This window comes from Octodon degus, unplaced genomic scaffold (assembly GCF_000260255.1).
Source record: "Octodon degus isolate 3935 unplaced genomic scaffold, OctDeg1.0 scaffold00057, whole genome shotgun sequence".
In the NCBI taxonomy this organism is placed as follows: domain Eukaryota; kingdom Metazoa; phylum Chordata; class Mammalia; order Rodentia; family Octodontidae; genus Octodon; species Octodon degus.
The window spans coordinates 2,874,553-2,892,373 of NW_004524633.1; the positions used below are offsets into that span (position 1 = coordinate 2,874,553).

A 17,821-nucleotide genomic window follows, 5' to 3' on the forward strand; every position below is an offset into this window, starting at 1 on the left:
CAGGCAGGCGAGGGGACCCGGTTCGCCCAGTGTGGGCTGAGCCGGTGAGACATGGAGATCATGTAGGAGGGTGATTGCCAAGCATTTCTGTCAGCTAACTTCAAGGTCGTGGCGACATGTTCGTCTAATCAGGGTAGGCAAGTATTACGGAGCTTCTCCTCACCGACGGGCCTGCCCCAGGACGCACAGTAGCGCCGGGCATCAGAGGGGCGGCCGTGCCCACCGCGGGAGGAAATCCCAGGCCCGCACGCAGGGCGCGCACGCAGGGCGCCTTTGCGGAGCCCGCACAAGGCAATCCGCAAGGTGCTCCGAGGACAGGGCAGGCCACCGGAGCCAGGGGCCTCTGCTGCCAGGGGGAGGGGCGACAGGGCAGCGGCAGCCTCCCGCATGTGTGCTGCACGCTCCTCCAATCTGCAGGCCAGCCGGGGCCCTGGTCATGCGCAAGGCCGCGCGCCGGGGACACACAGCCACCTCTTGCGGCCGGGTCCCAGTATTCTCGGTATCTAGCACAGCTTCTAAATCAAAACTTAGGTTTTTTTCAACCTTAATTGTCTGATTTTATTTCAAACTTTCACAGTTTTTATTGTCATGATAAACTTAATTCCGTCAAAATTTAAGGCAACTACTTGATAATCTCCCTGCAGAAATTGTTATTGAAATCTTGAGCAAATTTTTGATAGTTATGACACATTCCGCAATCCCCAACACTGTCATGAGAGACAGCCACTTAAGAGACTGCCCTGCAGGGTCTACACTGAGTGACTGGGGAAGGAGAGCTCAACCCTGACATAGTGGATATGAAATGAACAACTTCTTATTTTATTTTTGAGACAGGGTCCCACTATGCAGTTCAGGCTGGACTTGAGCTCACTTTGTAGCCCAGGCTGGCCTGGAACTTGCAATGATCCTCCTGCCTCAGCCTCCCCAGTGCTGAGGTTACAGGCATGTACCACCACCCAGCTACAATAAACTTTTTTTTTTTTTTTTTTGGCGGAATCAAGGATTGAACTCAACTGAGCTATCTCCCGGGGCCCTACAATAAACTTCTAAAAGTTAAAAAAAAAAAAAAAAGCCTGTCACCTCAGCACTCAGGACACTGCAGCAGGAAGATCGCCGTTAAGTTCAACGCAGTCTGGGCTCATTACTACTTGGTTTGAAGCCAGCCTGGATTCAAGAGAGAACTTCTCTCAAAAACTACACAGCTGGGACACCGGTGGAAAAACATTACCTAGCTCCCCTCACCACTGGGTGGAACCGGAGTTCCAGGGAATGGAGGGCGCTGTTCCTGCTGCGCATGCGCCACAACGGCGGAAGTATGCGACAGCACAGAAGCCGGGTTCCCCACTCTGTGCTGACTCACATTAAACAGTCAAGAAGAAACGTACTATTTACACTGAGACTATCCACTGGTGTGTGCAGAAAGTCTAAATTAGCTGCAAGCACTTTCATCTAGCCCCGCGCCTGCCTGGTGCTCGCGAGGGGCTGGGTGGGGTTCACGGCGCACAGCAGTTCCAGAGGTCGCTTCTGTCCCGTAAGCGCGATCAGGCCACGCCCAAGTCGTGCCACGGACGCCTCTCTCCTAAGTGCCTGCAGGACACAAAAGGTGAATATGACATCACTGTGGTTCGCTTCCAAGTTAACATACATCTTGCGCGCTGCCTAGCACGTGCAACTCCCCCGCAGAGCCGGGGATCCCAGCGCTGAGGCCGAGGCAGGAGGACTCCGTGAGTTTGGGGGCAGCCTGGGCTACACAGTGAGTTCAAGGCCTATGTAGGTATGTAGCAAGAACCTGTCTAAAAACATCACCTGCCCTGCGTGTGCAGGGCCTCTGGCGGGCTTGCTTTCAGTCTTCTAAGTGACAGTTGCCTTTAGCACCACCTGTGAGCAGGATGTGGCGCTGCCAGCCCCGCAGGAAGACACGAGCCGGGAAATCCGACCTCTGTGTGGCCTGGAAACCACCAGCTCCTCAGGGCTACAGGGCCTTGCCTGAAGCCACGAGGCCTCCTACTGGTGGTGGCAGAGGCCTGAGGAGACCACAGGGGACAGCACAGGAAGGGGCGGGCGGGCAGCTTCCCTCGGAAGGGAGCGCCCTTGTGCATCTGCTCACCCAACTTCACAGCCGCACGGCTGGCAGGGCCCAGCTGGAGCTAGGACAGCAGAGCGAAGGAGGCAGGCGCGCCACAGGCCCCCCGGCTGGTGGTGCCCTCTGCCCTCCTGCGCAGCAGACGGGGGTCGCTGCCAAGCGAGAGGGACCAGAGCTGAAGTGCTATTTGGACGAGATGACTGATCTACAATCTGTGAAGACACTCAAGTTCCCCACAGTTCGAGGCATTATGCCCCGAACATGCTTGCTATATGACTTGAAAATGTACCTAGTGATACTCCCTAATAGAAAAGTTCTCTATTGGCTTTTTCTGGGTCAGAAACTTCGTAAAACGTTCAGTGCTACAGTAAATGAGGGGGGCCTGGCCTAGCTCGGTCCTTTAAGTGGCAGCTTCCACAAAGCTGTCAGCTCAGGTTGCTGGAGTTCGAACCTCACACCTCTCCCGCTGGCCAAACGTGCCCTGAAGGCATTCGAGGAACAACAAAAAAAAGCCTTACAGTAAATGAGTATGTGGGTGCGGCCGGTGCCCTTGCTGGGCAGGACAGAAAACACTGCGTTTGTAGTCACTGCTGTGCAGCTAAGTACACAGGCTGGGTGGCTGTGGTGGCTACTCCTGGAACCTTGCCGCTCGGGGGGCCGAGCCGGGACGACCGCTGCACGTTCGAGGCAGCCTGAACTGCACGCGCAGGAAGACCCTGCCTCCAAAAGCAAGCACCACAGGCTCACACAGCCCGGCGCTCCGGGTGAGTCGGAAGCTCTCCGTGCCCGTTTCCCACCAAGAACCGTAGTAAGTACCCATGTCATGTTGTGACGATTAAGTGGGCACACAACATTCCTAACTGCTGGCCCCTCAGCCATGCGCAGTACATGCTACTGTACCAACATATTTACTGTATACAACAAAAGGAACATTTAAGGAATGAAAAATGCTAATTGTCTCCACCAGATGTTTTGCAGATAGGGGAAGATTTAATTGCTTGAAACACCTTTCTACAAAACTGAGTTCTCTAGATACAAGGGGGTCTGTGCTTTTCTAAGCTTATTCTTTGGGTGACAGCAGGCACCATCTGGTTGGCATGCAGCCATCTATCGATGCCACCACGGAGGGGCATCGCCAGGTCTCAGTGTGAGCCTGGCTTCAAGGTGCCCGAGGATTACAGGGCATCGTGCCTTCTGCACCTGCTCACGCTACTCGGTGGGCACATCGCCTCAATCGCTAAATCAGTAGGAACTATTTAAAAGGAAAGGTAAAGACACCATTATTTGCTTAACCTGTTTAGTCTGTTTCTAAATGTAACAGGCCGTGACGTCTTGCTCAGCGAGACGTGTCCTACAGAAAGCACAATCTACTTGCCAGTGAGGCCTATCGCTTCTACACAGGCGTTCCACTAAGGGCCCTCGGTCGTGCTTGTTACACGTGTACCTGACTTCCACGGTGTGCTTTTCCAGCCAGCCTTCCGGCTCACAGGGCTTGTCAGACTGCTCTGCTGTTCTTTTCAGTTGTTTGTTTATTTTTTGAGACAGGGTCTGGCTGCGTAGTGCAGGCTGGCCTCCAACTCTTGGAGGCCTTCCTGGCTCAGCCTGCTGAGTGCTGGGATGACAGACACTGCTTTGCTGTTTTACACGCCTGAGCCAGATCTGGTAATGTAGACAAAACGCTTCCACTCGGATACACACACAGGGAAGCTTAACAAGGTTAAAATGAACAGAAAAGTACAACAGTACCTGGGTTTAAAGTGGCTTTAAGGAATTCATAGCTGTCAAGATGGCTTAATTCTGCATGAAAGAAAAGATATTTTTCAAAAAACACTTCAAAGTACCTTACCACACTGTGTGATGCAGAAGGAATTCTGAAGTGAGCTCAGTTCCAGATTCCCTGGTAAGCCAGGCCTGCAGTGCTCCCCACCCTGCAGCCTCTTAGCGCGATGAGGTGCTGCGTTCCCTGCTGCGAGGGCACGCAGCGTCTGTCTTGCCTACCTGTGTCCCCGAGTAGGACAGTGCCCGGTGTGAAATGGGCGGCCAGGAAGTACCTCGGTGTGGGAACAGCAGCTGGGGCGTTCTGGAAAAGGTCTGTCCCACTCTCGAGCTCCCGAGGTGTGCGCCAGCTCAGGTACCAGCCAGGAGGGGCCAGTGCCCCATGCCCCAGGCCACGCAGGGGTGCCGTGAGGGCTTCGCCAGGCAGAGGAGGGCGGTGGAGGCCTAAAGCCTGGGACGTCGGGAGGGAGCGGGGCCGACAGTCAGCACAGCCTGTCCGTCCCCTCAAGCCCTGAACACTAGACCAGGCCACTCATGCCGGCTCTGGGCGTGGGGCACTTTTTTGAGTATTCTAAGATGGGGAAAATGTTCACCTGTCCGGTGGCAGAAAACCAATTTCTCTTCATGTGCTCGAATAATTCTTATCCCCTCAGGGGCATCCAGTCTTCAGTCTATTCATTACTGTCTTTTTATAGTATTTTTATTTAATAAAACCTATTAACACTACCATACAAATCTCTTTACTTATGCTTTTATCTTTTAACTGATCAATTTTTATACTGCTGACACCCCTTTTGCTCATTTAAAAATTCACAGTATGTGAGCCATGTCTCCAGGGAAAGTGTCCATAAAATTCGTTACAGCTGGCAAATGTGTGTGAGCCAGGGATAGCACATGACTAAATGCTTCGCAGAAAATAAAATTTGTTTCTGTAGTAAGCAGAACTGTTTAAATGTTATTTATTTTTATGTTTCAAAGAAAATATATTGTGAAGTGCTGCATTGATTTAATACGCAACAATGTCTGTGTACACGCTGCGGAAGGAAAATTTATGAAACCTTTGCACAACTCCTTTAATTGAATTTTCCAAATCTCTCACCACACACAAATAATCAATATCTTCTGCAGAGAAAACCAGTCAGAATTATTACTGCCTTTCTTTTCCATGTTGTTGTCATCAGCACATACCCAGCACCTGGGTATTTGTCATGTCACTAGCAAGTTATTTACGCCTCTTAACACATTATTGCTATTATAAGCGAGTCCAAACACAGAATCTTAACATTTTTTACTGACTTTCCTCACAAGAAAAATTATCATAATCCAGGTAAAATTACAAAAAAAATGTGTATCATGGAAGGAATTATTAAAAAGGTTTTTGAGGACTAATGAACCAGACGCTTCCCTCAGACCCTCAGCGCATTTCCAGCGAGCGTCGGGAGTGGGTGAGGTGCACCCAGCTGCGGACACCGGGGAGGACCGGCCCGAGCAGGGAGCCCTGTGGGCTCGGGTGCCTGCGCGCTCTAAATTAATAGCTCCATCTTTATCTCCAGATAAAGGCGGCATGTGAGAGCGGGAAGGGGAATTCTTGTTTCTCCTAAAACTCATCATGTCTAAACCAGACCTCAGGGCTTCTAAAACTGAAGTATCTGTTTGAAAAAAGATATTGTTTAGGCTGTAAGGGGAAAACCAAAGGCTGGCAATATTCTGGGAGCAGTTACTCAGCTGCTGTGATGAATTCTTTTCCAGAATGGAGTAGGCGTAAGGACAACATATTTTTATGTTTAAAAAACACTTCAGTGGGTGGTGAGGAGAAGGCAGCCTCAAACCATTTCACAGTCCTAGGAGGGGCTTGCGCTCACCCTGGCGCCCGGACAGTGCAAGAAGCTGCATCCTGGCAGGAGGTAACTTCAGTGTAAGAGCACAGCAAGTGAACAAGAGAAAATCGGACATCATCCTTGTGCTTTTTCTTAAAACACTAGAGCTAGCAATTCTGAAATACTTTTTACAAACAGCTGAAACAATCCATGCTCAAACAACATAAAGTTCAGATGGTTATACTGCATTTAAAATATGCATCCTGCAACCTACACAATTATTCTCAAGACGGATAAAATACGTTTTGGACCAAAGCTCAGAGTCCGGACTTCGTATCTTGGCATCTGCTCTACAGCTCGCTTACATTCTTTTCAAAAACATTTTGCTTACTGGAAGTACTAGGCAGAGACAGACAATGATGGCATTTTCAAACATCTCCAGAAAAAATGAAAATACTGAGGACTGCAGAATGCCATCCATTGACCAAGAAGTATCTGCACCAAGTTGTTTTTAGAGGCTGACTGTAAAGCAAATGAATTTCATGCCTCCCATGTGATGACAGTGTGACATTCCGCCGGCAGCAGCCACTGAATGACCATATGTCTTCAATCCTCAGCATAGCAAATTTAAAATAATCTCACAGAAAAAGAACCTCCCATTTTACTATTGTCCCAACAATCATAAAGCCAATATTATTCAGCAGAGTGAGGCTGGACGTGACGCCTGAGGGCGTGGAAGGAGGGAGCCCGGCTCCGGCTCCGGCTCCGGCTCCGGCAGGGAGTGCGCCTGTTGCCAAGGCCCAGCCCACGGCCGGTAGGACAGCTTCTGGGCGCCTTCTTGTTGCTCATCAGTGGCCCTCCAAGGGCTGCTCTGGCCTCCACCAGCGATGCGTGTTGGGGCAGCCTACTTACCAGGCTGCGGAGAGACCACACCACACCCCCTTCCTGCAGTGCAACGACCCTGAGTGCAGAGAGCACGCCCAGACCAAAACCGAGCGGAACTCAAGGCCCGTGAGGAGCCATGACACCACGGATACAGGCGGCCTCCGGCAGCGTCTACCTGGATTATCCTGGGCAAACTGCCTAAGCATCAGAGAGCAAGAGCAAGAAGAATGAGCACAGAATCACTCTAGTGGTCATCTGCATCCGAAGGACGCATGCTGTGGGGCAATAAAGAACGGCTCCTGCCCATCCGCACAGGCCCGCATGGCGCAAGCATGGCCGCTTCAAATTTTGTGTAATTTCCAGTGTTACAAAGAATTGCAAAATGTCTAAAAAATTTCAATTCTGGGTAACAGTACAGTAAAACAAAAGTAGAAATATCTATAAAAACCTGGAAGCCAAATCTCAAAATACGGAACATACACAGCAAATTGGATTGAGAATATAAAAAATAAAAACCCCATAGACCAATAAGCAAAATACTCTTAAAATGAGTGGATAAAAGGAAGGGTTTAAAGCTGTTAGCTTAGCGTGTGTGAGAGTGTGGGGGGTGCGAGCCAGGAGAAAGAGGGAGGGAGAACTTGTACTTACGCTACAACAACACACCCCACACCTGATATACACGCATTAGGAACCGGGGAAAGAAGTAGGAAAAACACCTGAAGTTAACTCCAACCCAAACTACAAAGAAAAAAAGCTTTAATCTATTTTTTAAGCAGCAATAAAAACAGCTAATGTAGCTCTTGCCAAGAAATAAAAATGGAAGATGATTGATATGCACTATAATACGTGACACATATCAATACATAATAAGTGAAAGTACTTTGTTATATATTTTAAAATTCAGCTTTCATTTAAACTACGGCGAGGAGAGCCGGCCAAACAGCTCAGCAGATGAAAGCACCTGCAAGCAGGCGCAGGGGCCGGGGGTTCGGTCCCTGGGCCTGCCATGCTGGCCCTGCCCCAGGGGCGCACTGAGACTGCAACTGAGACGGCCTGGTGGCGCGCCTGTAATCCCAGCTCTGGAGAGGCTGTAAACAGGAGGATCATGAGGCCAATTTGGCAGTGCGACCCTGAACACTCTGTAGACCCTTTCCTAAATTAAAAATAATAATAAATTATTTTTAAAAATAAACTATGGCAAGTGACAGTGATTAGAAAGAAGCACTATCCAGTGCTGCGACTTCTTTGTGAAGGGGTGAGGCCACACCGTCTGTGGGCCACAGGGCCTCACTCCAGCTCTAAGGCTCATCTTGTCTCTGACAGACACGGACCTGGGAACCAGCCGCAGGCAAGGACACAGCACCCCGAGGATGGCTGAAGTGTCAGGAGTGTGAGAAAAGTTCTGTACATTCACTGCTTTGTTCTACAACCTTCCCCTCCCTCTTTTCTCGAAATGGTTGAAAACGTCGGCAATAGGCCCCTAATCCTAATCCTAATTAGCTCGAGGGAATTACACAGCTGAGAGACCAAGCTCCTGGCACAAGCGGGGAGGAAAGCAACACTGACATCCCACACGGGCCTCCAGCCCTGCTCCAGCGAGGAGATGGCTCCAGGCAGCCCCTTGGCCCCAGGAGCAGCCGCCGCCTAGCCTTCCAGGAAAGCGCCCCTTGCCCTGGCATGGCCAAAGCCGCCTGCCATGTTCCCCCAAAGCCACCGCTCCCCACAGGTGCCCACCTGGCAACCCCGCTGCGGTTCTGTGTTCACTGGACTCGGAGCTAGGAGCCTGTGTGTGGACTCCTTACTTCTGGAAGCCACAGTAGGAAGAGAGCCCACTTTTGGGTCACGCTGACCCTTGGCCAGAAGCCTGATCTGTGGCCTGAGGGGCAGCGTCTCGGGGCAAGTGACTTAGCGTCTTTGTGTCTGCTTCTCATCTATAAAGACAGTGCAAAAAGCTACCTTCCAGTGCTCCTGCAGACACCTGCTGGCCCTCACGCCAGTGGGCGCAGTAACCAGAGTAACCAGCAAGTGGGGTCCCCGGTGTCTACAACAGAGACCAAGGCCGAGTCTATGTCGGCAGCACCGAGACCATCGCCAGCGGGGGCCTCCAGGTGGCAGGAGCTCACGGTCCACAAAGCTCTCGCTCACTGGGGTGGGGATGTGTCTCTGACGGGAAAGCTGCTAGCTTACTTCCCAGACTGTGAGACGTCCACAGGCCCCTGCTCGCAGCAGAGTGCATGCCCGAGTGCCACGAGTGATGGCGAGGCTCCAGGACACTGCTTAGAAAACAACTCCGAACGCTTTGCTGTATCCTGGTCCACAGTGAGAATCTGGTGCCTAAGTGCACTGTGATCATTTTTGTCTGTAGTCTGAAAAAAGACATTATAATAAAAGGCAACATTTAAAACTGTGTTTAAATAGATCAAAGATCTAAATATTAAAACAGAAACATTAAATATGCTAGAAGATAGGTGAGGTAAAACTCTTAGAAACACTGGGGTAGGGAAAGAATTCATGATCAAAACCCCAATCGCACAGAACGATCACAACCACTCAGCAACTCATCTTGTTGTCTCAGCTTATTAAAAAGCTTTGCACAGCAAGAGAAACCACCACCAGCCGAAGAGACACCCACGGTGTGGCTAAGAGTGCTTGCCAGCTGTTCCTCAGATAAACGATCGCTATCTAGAACAAAGAGAACTAAAAAAAAATCAGACCTCCCAAATTTATTTTTTTTTATTTTTTTTAATTATTTATTTATTTATTCCTTTAGTGTGTGTGTGTGTGTGTGTGTGTGTGTGTGTGTGTGGCCAGCTCAGCCCACCAGGGGGCGGGGCTGGCTGGCATGTGGTGCGGTCCCTGTGCTTTGCCAAGCTTGTTCCAAGTAGGTGCTTTAGACCACCGAGCCATCTCTCCAGCCCCAGACCTCCCAAATTTAGAAAGACACAATAAAAAAATAGGCATTTGTGATAAATATACACTTAGATGAAGAAATACAGATTTTGACCTTCCTGATTACATAAAAATTAAAACAATGCTGAGATTCCATCCATCTCACTCCAGAAAGAGTGGCTATTTACTATCAAGAAATCAACCAGTAACAAATGCTCTAGGGGCTGAGGGGACAATGAAACTTCTCCACTGTTGGTGGAAGCGTGGACTGGTGTAACATGGTGGAAATCAGTATGAGATTCCTCAAAAAACTAGGATTGTCAGTTTCACTTGACCCCACTACCCCCCTTCTCGGCATCTTCCTGAAAGAATTAAAAGCATGATGCTGTGGTGACACGCGCTCCCATGCTTACGGCAGCACAGTTTATAGTAGCCAAGTCTTGGAGACGACCCAAATGCCATTATTGGTGAACGGAAAAAGGAGATGTGGGTTTCAAACAAAACCAAAAACAACGGAGTCCTACTCTGCCATAAAGAAAGGCAAGCCTGAGACATTTCTAGGTAAATGGAGGCACTTGGAGATCAGATACATGTGTACGTACTGCACTGCTTCTCAGTGTGAGAAAGCGAAACGTTAATAGGAACCATAGTAACAGATACTGTGAAAAAGGAAGAAAATGTTCAAGTGGGGAGAGGAAAAGGAGAGGGGAGAAGTAAAGAATGGACAAGTGAAAAATGAGAAGTGAAGGAAAAATGGAAACAATACTTTTGTAAATAGGGAGGTGTCTTGGTTACTGTTCTCATTGCTGGGACAAAATACCCGATACCCCAAATTAAGGAAGCAAAGGTTTATTTAGCTCAGTTAGTGGAGGTTTTAATCCATACTCAGCTGGCTCCAAGGTAGAGTGGCACATGGCAGAGGGCAGCCGTTCGTGGCGGAGGAAGACAGCCAAAAGCAAAGGGAGGAGCAGCGGCTGAGGCTGCTGGAAAGCTCTCTCCCCTCCTCACAGTGTTCGGGCTGTCAGCCCCAGGGCAGGTGCAGCCCTCGCATCCACAACCCCAGCACTGGATCATGAATCAGTCCAACTCTAGCAGCCGCGCCGTGACCACATGAGGCTTCTGGGGGACACCCACATACAAGCCTTCACAGGAGGGGAGGAGCAGCTGAAGGGGGGTAGTGAAATGGGAAAAAGGAATCAAGTCCTGTCACAGACAGGTACAAATTCTCTGATAGATGTGATCACCGTGTATATGTAAAATGTACCAATAAAATCTGATTGGAAGAACTGTGTTTAAAAAGATTTAAAAGCACAGTCACAAAGGAAGTTATCCTAACAGACATGGTCTTCCGCGACATGAGAAGTATGGTCTTTAAACAATACACTGCAAAAGACTTACAGAGAGTGGCTTCGTTATGGTTGATGTCCAGTTGTCCCCCAAAGCCTCATGCAGGCATGGGGCGGCTTCTGGTGTCTGTGCCTGATTACTGTGGGTGTGGATGCTGCACCAGCCCCGGGGCAGCATCTGCATTACACTGTTAAGGAGGCGACAGGCTGGCCAGCTGCCTGGCTGCTGCTTCTCCTTTGTTCGGGCCCTCTGCCATGTACCACCCCACTTCGGGGCCAGCTGCGTGTCGATTGATACCTCCGCTGACTACAAGTGAAATAAACCTTTCCTTCCTTCATTTTGGATGTCAGGTATTTTGCCTCAGCAATGAGAGAAGAGTAACTGAGACAGTTTTAGCTGGTAACACAACACAAAAGTATCTCTTTTTTTTTTTTTTGGCAGAACCGGGGATTGAACTCAGGCCCTTGCCCTTGCCAGGCAAGCACTTACTCTATTGAGCTATCTCCCAGGCCCCCAAAGTATCTCTTTATGCAGTAAAATTCAATTTCTTACCTTTGTGAGGAAGTCCTGAATTTTTATTTTCCAACAGTTTTTGTTTTGTCACTTTTGTCACTAAAAGAAAAAATCCCAAGAATTAACATAAAATATGAATAATTTCTCAGAACAATTTTATAAGGAAAATAATTCAAAATAATACATATCTATAGCTATCACATCTAAAGTACAACATTTTTTTGGTCTTTTGAGGCAGGGTCTCATTATGCGGTTCAGGCTGGCCTTCAACTCCCTTTGTAGTCCAGACTGGTCTCAAACTTGCAGCACCCCTCCCGCTTTAGTCACCCAAGTGCTGGGACGACAGACGTGTGCTGCCATGCCCTGCTGTACAATGGTTTCCTAACTATTGTATTTTTATTTATTTATTTATTTATTATTATCTTTTGTATTTTAGGGAAGGCCCTATAGGGTGTTCAGGGTCTCACTACTAGATCAGACTTGTAGTGATCCTCCTGTTTACAGCCTCCTGAGAGCTGGGGTCACAGCACCAACGCCCAGTCTCAATTGCCATCTCAGCACGCCCCATGGGCGGGGCCGGCATGGCAGGGGGATCGAACCCCCGGCCCCTGTGCCTGCTTGCAGGTGCTTTAATTTGCTGAGCTATGTGGCTGGCCCAACTGCTGTATTTTTAAAATGAGCTCCACAGCCAGATGTGCCTGTCTGCCAGCACCCTGAGAGGCTAAAGCTGGAGGATGACAAGTCAAGCCCAGCTGGGCAACACAGGGCAGGGGATGCAGCTAGACGTGCAGGCCTCGGGATTCCAGGACACAGTCTTTTTCTCGGGCCCCAAAAGGTGTCCCTGAAGCAACGAATCGGCAAACACACGGCTTCTTCCTAAAGACGACGACAGTGCTTCCGGCATGTGCTCATGGTGGTGTGCACACAAGAAGTCTCTCAAACTTAAACCAGAAAAAAGTAAGAGGCTTATGCTTAAAATTAGTACCCCGAAAATGCAAAAGTTTTCTTACGTAGCTCTTTGGTTTTCTTGACTTCTTTTCTTAAGAACCGCAGCATAAAGGGAGTGCCCAGGAGATTTTCAAACTCCTTGTTGCCCTCTAAGGCCTAAAAGAAAGACCTGAAGTGAGTCAACTGTGCCTCTGCAGAAGCGAGTTCCAGAGGAGAACGCGCACGGGCTGGCTCCTTCACCTGAAAACTGTGACCTCCGCGTCAGGAAATTAACTGTTACTGGTATGTCAACTACTGCAAGCCTTAAATGCCTGAATATAAAGAACTTACTGACTAAAAAGATTAAGCATAATCTACACATTGATTTTCAAATGTGGAAAAGCTAGCTGTTATAGTACTAAAATATTATGGCTAGCGCCAGAGAGAGAGCTCAGTGGACTGAGCGCCTGCCTAGGCAAGCGCAGGGACTGGAGCTTGATCCTGGCACCGCCTGCTGCGCCGATCCCACCCCTGGGTGCGCTGAGCCGGCCACAGAGATTGGGCATGGTGGCACACACCTGTAATCCCAGGGCTGGGGAGGCTGAAAACAGGAGGGTCACCACAAGTCCGAACTGTGTGGTGAGACCCTGTACAAAACACACACACACAAAACACAGACACACAGACACAGACACAGACAGACAGACAGACAGACAGACAGACACACACACACACACACACACACAATTATGGCTAAGTGGTAGTCATCTAAGCAAAGCATTCCCACAATAGTCAATGAGACACGTCCTTGCACACCTGTGGGGCTGGCGGCCAGACGGGCTTCTCTCCTGTTCTCTGCACAGAAGGGGCAGTGGAATATGAAAGCCTATGCAAAGATATGTAAATAAAATTAAAAAGCCGACCCGGAGGCTCCTTAGGTTGTGCATCGCCTTCATAATTTCCTCCATTGATTTCTCAACTTCAGAGACTGCCACCAGGAGCCTAGGAAGGAACAGAGGCAAGGCTGAGGACTCGAACGCAGTGAGGCCCCTCCTGGGCTTTCTGCCACCGAGGAAACTGGGGTTCACTTTGCTCAGCTCTCCTCACAGCGTGTCAAAGCAGTGAATGATGCCACGGCTTTCTCCCTCCTTCTCTCCTCCCTACAACACCCGATTCCCTGGCTCTGCTGTGTCCTGGTCACCTCAGCAGCAGGAGGGCCGTGCTTATCCTCCCTGGGGGACACGCCTTGTGGGGCCAGGACACCCTGCTCACTTATTTGTCTTGGTCCAAACCTGTGAAGTATATCACTCTTTTAAAAAATAAAATGGTGAGAAAGAAAAAGAAAAAAACAAAAACAAAAAAGGTGAGCTTTATGGATTATGTATTTCTTTCTCTTTTTTTGGATTATGTATTTCTTATACATAAGGTTTACAGAGTCAGGGAGAGAGCTCAGCAGCATAAGCACCTGCCTGGAAAGTGCACGGTCCTGAGTTTGATCCCTGGAGCCAAAAAAAAAAAAAAAAAAAAAAAGATTTATAATCTTTTAAATTTGAAAATGAAAGAAAAAACCCATGTGTAATCCCATCTTCTGAATATATCTCTACTTAGCATTTTGGAAAAATTTTCCTAGGTTATAAAAAATTCCAAGTTTAGACCTTGCTTTCTTTGCTCATCGTAAGGTCTCTCACGCACCGAATATCTGCTACACGACGGGCAGCCGACAGCCAGCGAGCACACGGAGCAGGGCGCTATGACCGTTGCTTCGTCACTGCAGTTTTATCCCCTTTCCAATTTTAAGGCCCCATCCCGAGAACCTGTACTGACGCAATGCAAGAGAAAGCTACGTGTGAAATTTAAAAGTTGTAGTAGCTACATGGACAAGAGTAAAAAGAAAGAGGTGTGCTTAATTTTAATAATGCACCCAAAATACTATTCCATCAATAGCAGACCTGTTTAAAAAGGTGGTGTGGTGAAGTTCACAGTTCTCTCCTTTTCCTCAAAAAGGAGAGCCTCATCATTCTGAACAACTGATGCTAGACTCTGCAGCCAGGTGAAGTGTGCGGGAGGCCTTGGTGTACCCATTAATTAAACTTGCACTTTCCTCTCTGCTAATTTTTTTGGTCTCAAAAAAGCAATGTGTAACTTGTCTTTTAAAACTACCATTCCAGGACCGGCCAAATAGCTCAGCAGATTAAAGCACTTGCTTAGGCAGATGCAGGGGCCAGGAGTTCAATCCCTGGGTCTGTTGTGCTGGCCCCGCCCCTGGGCCACTTGGAAGGCTGTAAATAAGAGGATCACTACGAGCCTGATCTACTCAGTGAGACCTTGTAGACCCTGTCCTAAAATACCAAAAACAAAACAAAAAACCCTACCATTCTGTCCTATTGAGTGTAATAAAGAAAATACAGAGAATATTTACATTAAACATTTTACTACAGCGAGGACCCTGCCACTCATCGCCCTCAACTTACGTGCCCTGTGCGCAACACAAGTGCCGTCACTCAGGCCCTTCCTGGAGCAGTTCTGGAGTCTCAGGACCACGCGCACACTGGCAGCCACATGCACATGCATGTGCACACACACCCATATTCAGTCAGTGCTGGAGGGACATTACGTGACTCCGAGCCCCAATGCTGCTTAAGTCGCCTTTTACTTATTTGTTTGTTTGATATAGGGTCTTGCTACAAAGTCCAGGCTGGCCTCACACTCACAGAAATCCTCCTGCCTCAGCTTTCCAAGCACTAGGATTAAAGGTGTACACCACTATGCCCAGTTACTCGATAATTATTTTCTTTCACAAATTACTGAGAAAATACTCTAACCAACCTCTACCTTCCCCATACTAAATTTAAACTCTTTCATTTCTATCTTACTTCTCTATTCATATAGTGCTTACTCTTTAAGGACGCAAACTCTATTAGAAAAAAAAAAGGATGCAAACCCTTGATTCCATTACTAGAATCTGTTATCCTAAGTTACGATGGCTAAGAAGCTATTTTTATAGCCCCGTAAGACATGAACGTTACAGCGGATAGCAGGGATGAAAGCACGTTTACTGTCACAACACTATGACTTATGCAGAAGAAAGTCACGGGCCGCTGAGCACTTAGTTAACTGTCTCTAAACGGCTTCGGGGCTACTTGGATTATGATCACACAAATACATCCAAACACCTTTACGTTCTCTGTAAGCTCAAGGCACTGTACGTGTCACTTTCAAGTTACGCCTCAGTTTTCAAAACAGCCCTGGGATAATTATTATATATCTGTATCTATATACATCTGCACAAAATCATGTAACTACTTAGAATTACAGGACTAGTTCGATGAATACAGGCATGTCTGACCCGCGTCCTGAAACGGTCACATACCATCTCACTTGCTACCGGCATCAGCACTTCCTGGACCACGTGCTAAAAATGCACATTTCTGGGCCACGCCCAAGCACTGCTCTCAGACAACAGCTCCAGGTGGGAGCTGGACCAGCGGCCCCCAGACGCTCCGCAAGTAGAGCAGAAGTAACGAGGAGCATTTTTCTGGTGATGAGTCCAATTTTTAAAATTTGTGATCAGTACAACTGACACTTCTCATCAAAAAAAACTTCCCTTGTGTTTAGGCCTGGTTGTCATATTATACATTGTAACAGGTGTAAGAACATCATTCCAGGGCCAGGGAGAAAGCTCAGTAGAATAAGCACCTGCCTGTCAAGCACAGGGTCCTGAGTTCAATCCCTGGGAACGAAAAATAAATAAAGAACATCCTTCCTTCTTCGTCGTGAACGATCTTCCACTAATGAGCATCTTACACGTTTCGCGTATCCACTCATTTGCTGCTAAACACTTGTGCTCTCTGCACCTAATGTGCATGTGAACTGCTATGCCGGCCTGGCGCACACACGCCTGCTTGAGTCAGCGCCCGCTCTTCTGAGCATGGACCGGCCCACGAGCTACACTTTCCGAGGAACCCGGCCTCTGCTTCCGCAGGAACCGCCATGTATAGGTGCTCCAGTTTCTCCACGTCCTTGCCACGTGTTTTCCCAGTACACTTGGTTCTGATTTTTATTCTTTTAACAACTAATTATGTTCAGTATCTTTTAATGTACTTATTGACCACCTGTATCTCTTATCTGAAGTGATATCTAAAGTCTTTGTTAATTTTAAAAGCTAGGTTGTCTTTCTGTTGTTGAATGTTTAGAGTTAATATTCCAGATATTAAATGCTTACATTCATGACTGTTATGGTTTATAACTGTCCCCCTAAAGCCTCATGCAGTCATTGAGGTGCAGTTCTACAGTCTGACTAGTTCATGATTCAAGGCTGGGATTATGGGTCTGAGTACTGCTGGGATTATAGGTGTGACTGCTACACCCAGCCTGAGGCAGAAAGCCTGAACGTAAGAGAGACAGACTTGCTCTTTGCTGCGTCTGGCGCCTGTTGCCATTGCTGCTGCTGCTCCTCCATTTGGCTCTCTGCCTTCCACCATCATGGACTGCTGCCCTCTGCAACGTGCCGCTCTGCCTTGAAGCCAGCTGAGTGTGGACTGAAACTGCCAGTAACTGTGAGCTAAGTAAGCCTTTCCTTCCTTCATTTTGGCTGTCAGGTATCTGCCTCTGCAACAAGAGTAACCGAGACGATGACTTACAAATATTTTCCCCCATCTGTGGGGTGTCCTCTCACTTTGATAGTGTAGTGTGAGGCACAAGACTTTAATCCTGGCAGTGGTCCACTTTACTTTTCTTTTGTTGACTGTCCATTTCCAGTCACTAAGAATCAACTGCCCAACTCAAGTTCATGAAGTTCATCCCTGTTTTCCTGCACACAATGTCTTCAGCCTGCGCTCTTAGGTCACTGGTCCAGCTGGGCCGGTTCCTCCATGGGCAGTGATGGAGCTCCACTCCCCTTCTTAGTGTGCTGGACCGACAACTAGCGGGCAGCTTGTAACCCAGCTGACCTGCACCAGCGTGGTGCCGGGCATGGGAAGGAGGCCTGCCTGAGGATGGCTGCTGGCAGCAAGAGGCTGTCAGGAGGCTGTAGAAAGCTACTGTACACTGTTGAGAGGCTGGAGAGAGCTGCTGGTTCTCTGGGCAGTTCTGCTGGGTGAACTTGTCACGCTGGCTCTCCTACGAGCTTGGCTGTTCTCGGAGAAGGAACTTGGGACCTCACTGTTGCTGAGGATGGCTGTGGTTCACTTTGGGAGAGCTCTGGTCCTTACTTTCTGGATTGTTCAGAGGGGAAGATGGTGCACTGCTCAGTCTGCTGGAGAAGCTTGTCCTGTTGGCTTTCCTGATGGGAACCTGGCTTCCCTCATCACTGGAGGAGCTGGGGACCTCACTGTTGCTGAGGATGCCTGTGGTACTTTTCAGAGAATGCTGGTTCTCATGTTGAGCATCACTTCCTGGTTCCAGTGCAGATCCTTCTGCTGGTGCAGATCCTTCATCTCACTGGCATGGGCTTTCTAGCTTCCACCAATAACCTCTGGGGCTTTTCAGCAGATTGGTGAAATGGGCCTACATGGGACACTGTCACGGGTGCTAGGCCTTCAGCTACACTTGTGGGGGGCACCCTTAGGGGCGCTAGGCCTTCAGC

The 17,821-nt window shown here is 48.7% G+C and overlaps 1 long non-coding RNA gene across 1 annotated transcript; it reads right to left on the reverse strand.

Moving 5' to 3' along the window:
• Positions 1 to 1,097: 1,097 nt before the first annotated feature.
• On the reverse strand, positions 1,098 to 11,382 carry LOC111817396. Its single transcript, XR_002821604.1, has 3 exons — positions 11,350 to 11,382; positions 3,830 to 3,880; positions 1,098 to 1,587 (listed from the first exon to the last, which is right to left on the reverse strand). It is a non-coding gene; the product is annotated as an uncharacterized LOC111817396 (long non-coding RNA).
• Positions 11,383 to 17,821: the final 6,439 nt, after the last annotated feature.